Source organism: Nanorana parkeri, unplaced genomic scaffold (assembly GCF_000935625.1).
Source record: "Nanorana parkeri isolate BGI_ZX_2015 unplaced genomic scaffold, ASM93562v1 scaffold161, whole genome shotgun sequence".
In the NCBI taxonomy this organism is placed as follows: domain Eukaryota; kingdom Metazoa; phylum Chordata; class Amphibia; order Anura; family Dicroglossidae; genus Nanorana; species Nanorana parkeri.
In genome coordinates this window covers 726,013-739,359 of record NW_017306429.1, presented here as the reverse complement: position 1 = coordinate 739,359, position 13,347 = coordinate 726,013, and the positions used below count along the sequence as shown (strand labels likewise).

At 39.1% G+C, this 13,347-nt stretch overlaps 1 protein-coding gene across 1 annotated transcript in view; it reads left to right on the top strand.

Moving 5' to 3' along the window:
* TBCK (TBC1 domain containing kinase) overlaps positions 1 to 13,347 on the top strand; it is a 194,815-nt gene that overhangs the window by 162,201 nt on the left and 19,267 nt on the right. The window lies entirely within an intron of this gene.

Sequence of the window (13,347 nt, the reverse complement as noted above, 5' to 3'; positions counted from 1 at the left end):
TATAGGACAGTTTACTGTGATCCTTTTATCACTGTTAGGCTAATTTTTTCTGGTGTGGTGCCTTAACGTGCTTCTTTTTTTTTTTCACACGTTAATATACATTGGATTAAGGCAGGCCATTAAATGGGCTGCAAATGCACCAAAACATCCAAAGAAACAGATATCTACCATTTTTTGTAGACTCAGCAAACCACAATGCCACAGTGTTAAGCGTTGTGGTGCGCTGCAATGCATGTCATTGGTGCTGTGTTGCCTTGGGGCATTGTAATGTGAGTCAAAAAGATATTAAAACACAATTTAGCTTTGTGTTCATGTCAGAATGCTCATTTGATCTAATCCTTTTTACTGTTAAACAGCATGTTATCCTCAGCACTGTATGACTTCTGCGTTCTGGTTGTGGCAGTACTTTAGACTTGTAGTAGTATATGAACAAGACTGCACTATCCAGAGAATTCCAATACTGCAGACTTGATTGAAATTCACAGCAAATCCAGTATAACAGTGAATTAAAGTGTGTAAAGCAACAAATGCCAGCACTGCACACCCCCAACCAGCTACTACCTTTCACATGTTTCACCCGTTGGCTTATTCATAGAGGTCCTCTATGAATAAGCCAACTGGTGAAACATGTGAGAGGTAGTAGCTGGTTGGGGGGGTGCAGTGCTGGCATTTGTTTCACACATAGGCTTATTCATAGAGGGTCTCTATGAATAAGCCTACAGGTGAAACATGTGAGAGGTTGAAGCTGGTTGGGGGTGTGCGGTGCTGGTATTTGTTGCTTTATACACTTTTATTCACTGTTATACTGAATTTGCTGTGAATTTCAATCAAGTCTGAAGTATTGGTATTCTCTGGATAGTGCGGTCTGTTCATATACTCCTACATTCCAAGGTGGAGACGCACCTATTGGACCAGCATCTGGGGAGTACTGATGGTGGCTAAGGAATTAGAGCGGTGAGATTTCCTTGGGCTGTACTTTAGACTTGCTGTAGACATGACATGACCACTAAGAATTCTATTTTAAAAGAGCCCTGTATAAATATAAATAGAGAATGTAAAAAATTCCTTTCCTTTTGTGTTTATATGCTTATGTGTACCTTATGCTTAAGGGTACCAAGGTAATATGTGTGCGTGTGTATATACTATACTATACACCGTTTTTGCCGGCGTATAAGACGACACCCTACTTTTTGTGTTAAAATATAGGTTTTTATTAATTACATAAACAAGCATAAGGAAGTCTGCTGCAGTCCTGGAACATGGTAAGATTAGCTTATACACCTTCCTTTCTGAGGCACAGAGATCAGTTTTGATTTCTCTCGGACATCATTACCTGCATGGTTTTTCCTATTCAGTGACTCAGGGACTATTTAGGTCACAGACAGGGAACTAGTATTGCTAGAACGATGGTGAGCCATGAAATTTCCCATATTTCTCCCAGTACAGGTTTCAATTTAAGGAATGAAACGTATCATTATGGGCATCGCCAGTGTGGTAATGTTAAATCAGCAAAGTCATCTGATGATGTAAAACACAGCATTGGTTGAATTGTATTATCTTTTTTTCTAACTACGTCTGTTGTTTCATGATTAAGTTTAGTTTGAAAGCAGAGACTAGACAGCAGGTACAGAAGGGCTAGAGAAACTATGGAACCACGTATTATATTACATAAGCCTAGCTAAATAATCCATTTACACAGGCCCTGTAAAGTAATAAGAGACTGTATACAACACTTGTGCATGGTGCTAACATGCTTTAATCTGTGACAGACCCCAATCATAAATCTCTAAGGAACTGAAAGGGTACATATATCAAGGGCAATTTGTCACAGGTGTTATCAGGTTTTGTAGAACATATTCAATATTCAGGTCACAGGTCAGTGCATTTGGGTAAAGTTGATGTTTTGAATTGTAATGTAAAACTATGAGAATCCCCACCACCTTTGTCTGTCATCATATAGTGGTTGTGGTTATAGTATAGTTTGCTTCTGCAGACAGGTGGCTCAAACAGAAGTATTCATATATATCATATATAAACCACAGTATTTAATTTCTGCTCGTATTTTTCATGTTAGCATGATTTAGCGTATGGATACTATATTTGTGTTATTTAACTGTGGAAGTTCCAGGAGTGGAATTCTAACCATTATTAAGAAAATAATGTAGAGATGATGACTCTGCTTATGCTAGATTAGATTGTAACATCAAGCAAGACGGGTCCTCACACATTTTTTTCCTGTATTAACGTCCTATGTGTTTCTTATACTTTGCTGTAAAGGATAAAGGCCAGTGGACCAGAATATTATTATTCATATTGACATGATGCTAAAAAAAAATCAGTCACCCAAAGGTGCTTTCGTGTATAGTCAGGGTTGACAATTAATTATTTAACTCTCCCAAAATCAGCTCGATTGTGATCTGAGATTCCTTACAGGTAAAGCCTTTGGTTTGACTCATAAAAGTCTGCTCTAAAAACGTGGAGCAGCTGTGCATTCAGGTAGGCAATTCCTATCTTTATGATTGGCAAGCTTTTGGTAAAACAGTTTCCAATAAATTCCATCTTGCTGCAAGAATTTTGTAACATAAAAATAGAAACAAAAGCAAAAGGCACCAAAGAATAAGAAGATTTGGATCTTTGCTGTTGAAATTCTAGGAAAAGCTTATGCTGTATAATAAAATGAGAAGAGCACTTTCTGTTTCCTGCAAGCAGTACCGGAGGGTTCCTGCATACATTCAGCCATACACTCATATAGCTTATGCACCAACTTTCCCTCTTTGCTGTTGTGGCACCCCCTTCCCAGTACACAGAGCGACTGCATGCCCAGGAAGTGAAGACTGTGGGCCATGTGCACTTCCAGTGCATGTGAATGTTGTGCAATTTTGGAGGAATTACTATTTTGACTCTTAAGCACTGACATTCTTCTTGGATATAATACATTGATGTGGGTTTAGGGTAGTTTTTTGTATTGTATGCCTGCAAGGTAGGGACTGGGGTCTAGTAAAATATAGTTGCTTCTTCACACACAAGTGCAGTTTGCTCAGCAACATACTGGAGAGGAGGACAAAGTGTCTTCATAGAGATGGCTGATGTTTGCACAAATAATTGTTTAGCGTAATGCTGCTTTCAGTTTGGCAGGTGAACATCTTGAAGCTTTTTCAATTCTTACTTGAGTACTGTATGTGTAAAAGGTAGTATACTACAGTCAGAAGGACATTGTGTGACTAAACTGAAGTAGAGCTGTGGAGAATGATGGAGCATTTGGGGAACAGTGGCGATCTAGAAATCACTTTGCTTTGTAGATGCTCATTGAATAAAATGTTTGGAGTTGGTATTCATGCATCATTTTCTGAGAAGGCCACAATGAAGTGGTGGAACATTGTGGGGGAAAATAGCAGAGGTCTAGGACAGTGATGGCGAACCTATGCAGAGGCCCCTCTGGTGACAAACGAGCCTAGGTGCAAGGTGCCAGGGCCTGCACCCTTCAGGTGCTCCGCGTGGGCCTCCGGTGTCCTATGGGTCTCCGAGTCACATTATGTTTTTGAAGACAGCCGCCGTGTTTGTATCTGCAAGTGTATAAATGTTTTAATATGTGTGTTTTCCTATTTTGGCTAAGGCAGGGATGCTGAACGTTTTTTTAAACCCAGTGCCCAAACTAATACACAATACCAAACTTATTTTCAATGTTGGCACTTTGAAATAAATAAATTGATTTCTGTGTTGCAGTTTGGGCACTTGGGTTCAAAAACATTAGCCACCACTGCTCTAGGAGTTGCCTTTCTTGATGAATACCCACTGAAGCATCGGACAGAGCTGATATGTTTATATAAGAGGTCTGTAACAGGAATAAGTGTAATCCTTGTAGAGGTGATTGATTTTACTGAAGGTGGAGGTTGGAGCACTGCAAATGGAATTTGACACACCGAAGAGATTGGGAAAGATTTTACAGTGTATTTGAAATCTTACTAGATTGTTTTTTGTAGGATAATTAATATTAAATAATATTTTCATCTTTTGGATCATTTGAACGGGTGAGTATAGCGATGTCTTGCACTTATAATCATGCTTTGAATATTAAAAGAAAAAATATTACTAATGATTAGGGTACAGCGCAAAAAAAACTGCAGTTTTAACCAATCAGGAGTTTGTTTTTACTGATTTAATTCCATTATGTAAACCAGAATCTGGGTTACTGCCCTTTGAACATCACCATTGTACTTAGTACTGCATTATTAAATTAGCAAAGTAGCATATATTTACCAGATATTCATTAAAAAAACATTGAAGTTTGCATTTGGTAGAAACAATTCCTAATCCACTTTTCAATGAAGACAGCAGTGACTACATAACCCTAAAAAAAATAAAAATGACTTGGGTGATACAGACAGCTTTTATGTGTTATAACATGCACATTAATAAGCACGTCTCTAATGTAAAGGATTGTATTTCCTGGCCATTAAGAGAGATGTTTTACTACGTGGCATAAATTTAGAGTGTTCCACTTTGCTGACTTTCTCTAATGAACTTTATTATAGTGAGCACATAAATCAGTAAGTAAATTAAAGGGCCACTGTTATTCACATGTGCTTAATAGGATTCGGTTAGTTATACTTTAAAAGGATATGTTTACTTTTGTACAAATGCCCCCAAATCACCCCCTTTAGCAGTCACTGCTTTACATAGCATTTACAGAGACCAATCACAGTGATAAATGGCTTGCTTGTACACCATCTCTACCCACAGAATTGGGCAGGGCAATCATCTGTGTCGCTTGTACCAATGCATGTGTATTAAGGCAGCAGTTGTCAGCTTCCAGGGGGCTCAAATGGTGCTCAGACTTAGGCAGACCAGATTAGCATAAACTGGAAGAAATGTTGATATGTTTAGAGTTCTTTTTCATTTTATAGATAAGGGGGTCATTTTGATTGCATAGATATGAATATGAACTTAGCATTAACTCCTCCCCTGGGTTGGATCAATGTGTCTAACATTGGGAGGAAAGATGGATAATTGGATATTCATTCTTTTGGCCCTGCATGCAAGATGAACTGTGGGGAGGCCCAGGCCTGTTATCAACACATCCGGCTTTTTTTTTTTTTTAAGTGTTGGATTTTTTCTGATGTTAAGTATACAGATATATCTTCCTCCTTCATATATGTGCCTGAAATATGGCCTTTGAAGGATTCTTTTAAATCAGACATAAGACACATATCAATGCAGCTCTGTAATCATTTATACATACATTAAATTTATTTTTTTAATTCAGGCAGTCTAAGTACCTTCATTTGAATTGGCCCCTTGCAGTCCCTGTAGAGCAGAATACAGAGGACATATCTAGTGGCAGAAAAAAGTACTGTTTAGGTAATCTTTGGATTGAAAATAAATATTGCAGCAACAGCTTTTTTTATTTTATCTTTTATTTGCCTGAATATATGGCTGCAAATTGTCAACTCATCAATGTCTGGATTCTTGAATTGTATGATTAAAATTAGGAATGAGTCAGTCAGTTAATCCAATGAGTCAGGAATGAGTCATTGGATTAACTCTACTTAAAAATGCATGCTAATGTTTTTTAAAATTATAATGATATAAAATATGGGGTCAGCTATTTATTACAGCCTGTGTGTTCCTGCTTAATAATGCTTTACCTTGTCCGGTTATAGTTGATTTTATCTCAACAATCATTTAGTAAGAGTGACAAATGCACTTGTCTGACCTATACGTTGCAACCAGAGAAAGAATCCACAATTTTGTTTATACAGGAGTCGTGACAATGACCTTCAGGTACCTGCTGAGAACCTGTACCCACTGAAAATACAGAACATATGGGCTACTGTGCCTGGTTTCACCTGCAAACCCTCTCCATTCCTCGTCCAGGGAAAATGGGTGTGATGCACAGGGTAACAATATATCAAATAGTTCCCTTAGGCTGAGAAACTCCTTTAAAGCACCTCTGCATAAATGATGTACGTAAAGGATAATGAGAGAAAACACTGACTTTTACTATAAAAGTCAAGGGTCACAACGTATAAAAAACATGCTGAGAAATATTTGACATTACATAAAAGCTCCAACGAAATGCCAGCAAGAGATTATAAGATGAGGGAGAATGAAATGGCCGTATCTAATTGTGTGTGCCTGCCGCCCAATGATGCTGGAAACTCTTTAATCTTGTAAGAGCTTAGCTTTTAATTTCAGAATACCTAGGTGGCTTTGATTACTAATATTAAAATAAGAGGCTTATTTGCCTTTGTGAGTTTAGGCTGGTAAAGGAGGAGAGTAACAGACAGTGATGGCCATGACTTGTTACAATGCATAATGTATAAAGGTATATAAAGCAACTATGAAAATAATTTATTGTCTGAGGAACTTTCACTTTGAATTATATCAGTATTAACAAGCACCATTCAAAGTTAAATAGAATAGGAAATATGCAGTTGTAAAGCACAGCCCACAGTAATGACTAGGCATGCAAATACTTAATGTGACAGTTTTCCAAAAGCAGTCCTATCGTTTGAGGAAAAAATGTAACTTACTATTAAAACAGACGTCTCCAGGTGCTTGCATACCACCTGCAGCCCCCAAAACTTTGAACTCAAATACAGACCAACTTCTGTGGTTAGTTGCTCTCATCTGCTCCTGCGTGCTCCCAGGACATTACCATTTCTTAATGGGCCACATATTATAGCGATGGGCCTATAGTAGCAATGCACAGGAGGAGGGAGGATTAGGCCTGTGACCTCGCAAGACTGGTTGGTATTTGCAACTTAGCATTTCTGCATTCCAGGGGATTGAAGGTGGGAAATATTCACAAAACAAAGAGGTATCAGAGTTGATCATATTTAACCACTGCAGATATTAACACCCCTCTATTGATGTCACATTGCACTTTACAACAATAATTCAACCTATCATGTAAAGCCCTGATGAATGGGACTTACTAAAACCCAAAAACATGTATAACATTACAACACCAAAATAAAGCAGCTATTTTCCTGTATAAAATCTTTTCCTATTAAATTGAACTAGTGCCTTCGCTTTTTCTTGTACATATCATTGACATGAATCAGGCATGGAGCAAGTGAAGTTTTAACTGCTCATATACATATTTGTAGCTGGTTTATAGTTTAGAAGGCTCAGCATAGCAGCCATAAATGGCAGAGGATCAGCAGCTTTTTTTTTTTTAATTAAATTAGGGGCTGGTGCTAATTTTAGTACTAGGTTTGTCATGAAAGTAGAACAAAACCAGTTATGATTTGTAATGGTAGTCGGGCTTATTCTTTTACTAAAGTATGTAATGGTGACAGGTTTGTTAGCTGGGGTCGAAGAAGATTTTAGAAAAATGTAACTAAACAGAGAATCGGTTGTATTTCTATTTTGGGGGTCAAGTGGAAGTTATCACCATCATGCAAATAAGTGAATAGGCTGTACTGCCAGAATGTTTAACAACAGTCCAAATTAGATGGCCTGCTGTCTTTTCCAAATATCTTACTGGGTGAGAATTCTCATTTTCCCATATAATGCTTTTAATTTACCATTAAGCATTCTTTGGAAACCCAGCGGGTGTTATTGTTAGAAAGATCTCCCTGCACAGTGAAAAGTTTGAGTATTGCATAGAAGATAACCCATCCTCTTTTATATTCTTTTGGGCTTATGTTTTGTCATTGAAAAAAATGTGGCCCCTGGCTAAAGGTTTGAACATGATCCGTGAGCAACTGGGAGGAATGTATTGGCTTCTTGACACACTTCATTCTGTGAATAGTTAACTCTTGGGAAAGAGGAAATATGGAATTATATGACCATTTCAGTTTATGGACCAAAATCTTTCATGCGTTTTGGTAAACAAGGAAACTCTTCATAATAGCTTGACATAGCGTCATAGTTGATGTTTATCATTTTCATGGCTCACTGTAGGTGACATGGTACTTACACAGCTGTCCAGCATAACAGACATATGTTAATGATGAGCTATGCACTATGTGTGTTCCTCTCTTTTGCTTAGAAAATGCTGCTCAAATGTAATATTGTATGTTAAATTCTCCAGGCACATAAAACAACTTTGCACCCATGTTGAATTAAGAGCTTTGACATCAAATTGCTAAAAAGTTAATATTACATTAATAGAAATAAAATGTATTAATTCTTAAAATGATGGGCAAACTTGTAAGTATTGACACACACAACTTTTAAGTGAACAGGAGTAGCTCACAGCAGAACCATGACTGTCACAGTAGGACAAAGAGGACCGGAGCGCTCATTACCAAAGTCACAGATAGTGGAAAATACCCAGCAACAGATCAAAACCTGCCTCACTCCACCCAACCTAAAAACAATGTTCTATTTAAGTTGCAAGCAATGTGACTGATCCAAGTGGTAATCGAGGCTTATAAGGGTTAACAGCTAACCAGTAATGAGCAATTTTATTTGTCTTATCACTATACTACCAGTCCCTTTTCTCCACATGAAAATTATAATTTCTTACACTTGTGCCACATGCTGTCGTTGGCAAAATCCAAGAAAGAGAAACTGTGAGATTCTGAAGGACCACCTCTAATACCTTTTCATGATATCTGCCCATAAAAGTGTCTTTGGTACCTAGAACAACAAGTCATATTGATCAATCACTTTCCTAAATTACTTTACAAGATGAAACTCTGAAATCTGGTTCGTCTTTTTGGGTGGCCTCAAATGCAATTTCCTTCGCTCCAGTCTTTAGTATTGACCAACTATAACATTATGATCACTGAGAGGTGAAGTGAATTACATTAATATAAAGTATTATTATGGGGGGGACATATTAGGCAGCAAGTGAACATTTAGTCTCTGAGGTTGATGTGTTGGAAGCAGAAAAAAATGGGCAAGTGTAAGGATTTGAGCGACTTTGACAAGGGCCAAATTGTAGAAAACTGGGTCAGAGCAACTCCAAAATTGCATCTCCCGTGGAATATCCCAAGGCTGCAGTGCTCAGGACCTACCAAAAGTAGTCCAAGGAAGGAAAACCAGTGACATGGTTATGGGTGACCAAGGCCCATTGATGCACTTTGGGAGCAAAGGCTGGTCCATGTAGTCCAATCCAATAGAAGAGCTACTTTAGCTCAAATTCCTGAAAAAAAAAGCTAATGCTAGTTATGATAGAACGGTGCCTGAACACTCAGTGCATCACAATTTGTTGTGTATGGGGCTGCATAGCCACAGACCGGTTAGGGTGTCCACGCTGACCCGTGTCCACCTCTGATGAATGACATTTTCTTTTACATCATGTGGATGGCTGGGTGTGTGTCATTTATCTGGGGAAGATGCTCTATGGAAAGAGGGCGAGCCAGCAGGGGCAGTGTGATGCTTTGGGCAATGTTCTGCTGGGAAACCTGCCATTCATGTGGATATTACTTTAGCACATACCACCTGCCTAAACATTGTTGCTGACCAAGTACACCCCTTCATGGAAACTGTATTCCCTGATGGCAGTGGCCTCTTTCAGCAGGATAATGCACCCTACCACACTGCAAAAGTGGTTAAAGAATGGTTTGAGGAACACAACAATGAGTTTGAGGTGTTGACTCGGCCTCCAAAGTCTCCAGATCTCAATCCAATGGAGCATCTGCGGGATGTGCTGGAAAAACAGGCCTGATCCATGGAAGCCCCAGCTCACAACTTACAGGACTTAAAGAATCTTCTACTAATGGCTTGCTGCCAGATACCACAGCATACTTTCAGAGGTCTATTCCTTACCTTGAATGGGTCAGGGCTGTTTTGGGGGCAAAAGGGGAGAACTACTCAATATTAGGTGGGTGGACATAATGTTATGGCTGATCGGTGTATACTATACTAGCAAAAGTGTGTCCATACCAGAATGGGCAAGGTTGGGTACACAAAAATAATACAGAAATAGACATTGGCTAGTATGTACATGAGATAAGTGCGAAAGTTATGATAGAGAGCAGTATATGCAGGAGACAAGTGTTTTTCAAGTTTTATTGTATTTTCTGATTAAGAATTAGTGATGAGCCGAACAGGTCCGAGTTCGGTTCGAACTTTAGAACATCCAAGAAGTTTGAATTCTAACTTGATGCAAGTCTATGAGGGTAAAACTTTCAAAAACAATTGTCCCCTTTTTAAGGGCCAATAAAATGCAAGTTATTGGCCATAAAAGGTTATGGGGGTCCGGGTACTGCCCTGGGGGTCATGAATCAATAAAAAATTATTATTTTATTTTTTTAAACACAGTTTTTAAAGGAACAGTGGTCTTAACGTAAAGGGTAACAATAAAAATGATTTTTTTTGTTAAATATTGTGTCTGGGGGGTCCCCTTAACCTGCCTGTAAAGTGACATCAATACAATGTATAGAACCTGCTGCAGCAAAACTGACATTTCTTAAGAAAAAAAAAATTACTTTTTTATTTTTTTTAAAGCATGCAGTTCCCCCTCTCAAACAATACCAGACCCTTTAGGTCTGGTAGGAATGTTAAGAGGGACCCCATTTAAAAAAAAAAAAGTGTGGGGTTCCCCCAAAAATTCATACGTTACTTAAGGTCTGGTAGGAATATTTAGGAGGGACCCCGTGTAAAAAAAAAAAAAAGTGTGGGGTTCCCCCTTAAAGTCATACCAGGCCCTTAAGGTCTGGTAGGAATTGTAAAGAAGAACCCCACCCTCAAAAATGCGGGGAAAGGAACATGGGGTCCCCCCCTAAAATTCCATACCAAACCCTTGATCCGAGCACAGGCCTGGCAGGGCCGGAAAGGGGTCGGACGAGTGAGCACCTCCCTCCCATGCTAGGCTGCATGCCCTCGGCACTGGGAGGATGCTTTTCCAGGGTCGTCCCTGGAAAAGCACCTTGTCCCTGTGACGATGGGAACAAGGGCCTCTTCCCCACGAGCCCTAGGGCGTTTGGTTGTGGGGGTGCGGGCAGGGGACTTATTCACATCAGGGGACCCCTTTAATAAAGGGGGACCTAGATGCGACCTCTCCCCTTGTGAATGAGTAAGGGGTACTTGTACTCCTACCCATTCACTAAAGGGTTAAAAAAAATGGAAATTTTAAAAAAAACAGACTTTTAGAAAAAAATCATTTAATTGAAAAACCACAGCAAAGGATTTTGACAAGTCCTTTATTGTTAAAAAAAACTAATCCACCGACATAATCCTAAGGTCAATCACGACGTCCAACGTGTCCACGACGACGGCAACTCAACGAAAGAAAACATAAAACAATAACAAATAAATAGAAATAATAAAGAAAAGAAAAACCGACGACCGCCGTCCCGTCCGCTCGCGAAGAACATAGGCTGCATGCCCTCGGCACTGGGAGGATGCTTTTCCAGGGTCGTCCCTGGAAAAGCACCTTGTCCCTGTGACGATGGGAACAAGGGCCTCTTCCCCACGAGCCCTAGGGCGTTTGGTTGTGGGGGTGCGGGCAGGGGACTTATTCACATCAGGGGACCCCTTTAATAAAGGGGGACCTAGATGCGACCTCTCCCCTTGTGAATGAGTAAGGGGTACTTGTACTCCTACCCATTCACTAAAGGGTTAAAAAAAATGGAAATTTTAAAAAAAACAGACTTTTAGAAAAAAATCATTTAATTGAAAAACCACAGCAAAGGATTTTGACAAGTCCTTTATTGTTAAAAAAAACTAATCCACCGACATAATCCTAAGGTCAATCACGACGTCCAACGTGTCCACGACGACGGCAACTCAACGAAAGAAAACATAAAACAATAACAAATAAATAGAAATAATAAAGAAAAGAAAAACCGACGACCGCCGTCCCGTCCGCTCGCGAAGAACACCCGCCACATAATGGCATTTTGACAGATGTCGGCAAAACATAAACAATTGGGTGGAGCTAGCAGTGACAGCTGGCTCCGCCCAACTGTGTACAGTTTCACGTCATCTGACAGGTGAGCCATGATTGAGCAAAGTCATCATGCCTTTGCCCAATTATGGCTCTTACAGAGTACTGAGCCCTGATTGAGCAAATTCTTGCACCTGACCTGTGGTCAGGTGCAAGCCTTTAGCCAATTAGGACTTCACAAAGCGCATTGCCTTGTGGGGCGTTCAGCGGTCGAACAGACCGCCGAACGCCATTATTGTTCGTGTGTTGGGCGAAAACATGAACTAGCAATATTCGAGCCCAACTCTGTTAAGAATAACCTTTAGGATATTTGAAGTTGTATGAATCTTAGTGTAAGGACCTATTCTGGTGTTGCATCTAGTAAACAATTTACAGAAGCAGTTAAATTGCAGTCATAACTACTGTACAGAGAAATGCCTTCAAACAAAAAAAAATGTTTTTAACAAGTTAATGATGGGTACTGCACCAAGTGTAGAATATATCATTATAAGAAAGGTTTTAGCCTAAACCTTGCTCCCATATAGTGTATTTCTCAAATGAAGCACAGGTTGTGTACCTGATTCAAGCTGGGAGATTAAGAGTATTTAAAAGTATTTGGTAAGCTAATTATCCTGTCACAGTGGTAAGAATTGTGGATTTTCCCAGATCTCTGTGTCACTCACTTAATTTGACAGTACAGCGACTCCTAAGACTAGCTCTGCAGCACTTATGTTGTCACACAAGCAATACCACGTCTGGCCCGAGGTGACTGTGGGGATCATGTATATCACAACTGGCAGCACTCGCAAAAATAAGTTTAATTCAAATTTATAAACTCCATTAATAATGGTCTGAAATACCATATCTATAAATCACAGTCTCCACAATGCTATGAAACGCAGATAATTATGCAATATTTACCGTATGAATCTGAATTTATTGTATCTATTGAAAACCAATGGGATATGTTTTAGATTATTTCCTTCTTGTTATGTCACTAACAGAGATATATAGCATGGCTGTTGTTTTCCATTTGTATTTACTCATTCAATAAATGTTAAAGATCTATCATATCTCATTTGCTTACTGTTTTTACATATCTATTTTAATAAGCCTTAATATGCTGTCAGAATTAACTGTAGTGTCATCTCAGGTTAAACACATTTTTTTCATATGATGCTGTTACCGATATCTTGTTGCTTAGCGAACAAGCAAATAGAATGAGTCAAGCAGCACGTTTATTTAGTTTTTCAGAAATGAAAGGAATGAAAGACATGCATACCACAGTCTCCTAGCTTCTACATTTTAAAGTTAATTGGTCCAAGAATTCCAATTTTCTTTAACTGCCCTTTCTGCTAATCTTTACACAGGGGTGGGTGACACAAAGTGCAGTCTTACATCTGTGTGTGTGGCCTTGCTTGCTCACTCACACCGCTGGATCACCTGCTTTTTCGTAAGGTCTGAATACATCCTGATTCAGAGTATGTGACCAGGCTAAGCCACAGTGTCCATTGGATATA